Raw genomic sequence first — 669 nt, forward strand, 5'->3', positions numbered from 1 at the left:
CCGTAGCGGCATCCGGCGAGTTGGCATTGCCGGGAATGATGCATTTCTGGGGGTGCATCGTTACACATTTGTTGTCCCGGAACATGCCATTCCGTGAATGTCCTGGAAAAATATATTGTCCCAGAACCTGCCAGTCTGTGAATGTCCTGGAAACATATGTTGTCCCGGAACCTGCCAATCTGTCAATGTCCTGGAAGAATATGTGCCCTGGAATCTGCCAATATGTGAGTGTCCTGGAAACTGCCAAATTCGTTTTTTTTTCGAAAACGAGTAAAAATAAATTAATTTTACTTGAATGGAAGGCAGAAAACAACAAAAGAGGCTTTATAAAACTGTTTTTAACTAATTCTATTTTCGGTCACGGAAGCTGCCCCTGGACATACATATATATATACTATAGGGGCATTTTCCGTGTGTCGGAGTCCCCTTCTGCCCATTTTATTTTTTCACAGAATTCAACCAACCAGGGCTTATAATTTTCGTTGGAGTGTCTACTTTTTAATGGCGTGTGGCCTTTTGTGAAAATTCAAAATGGCGGACTGGTGTAGCGCCGAGAATGAAAAAAGTATAAAAAATGAAGTATATATCTTTAAAAAAAATGCTGAAGTGACACTTCATTCGGATGATACTGTATACTGAGGAGTTTTCGAGTTTGCTGGTTCCGATTCT

The sequence above is a fragment of the Trachymyrmex cornetzi genome, unplaced genomic scaffold (assembly GCF_001594075.2).
Source record: "Trachymyrmex cornetzi isolate Tcor2-1 unplaced genomic scaffold, Tcor1.1 scaffold1076, whole genome shotgun sequence".
Classification (NCBI taxonomy): Eukaryota; Metazoa; Arthropoda; class Insecta; order Hymenoptera; family Formicidae; genus Trachymyrmex; species Trachymyrmex cornetzi.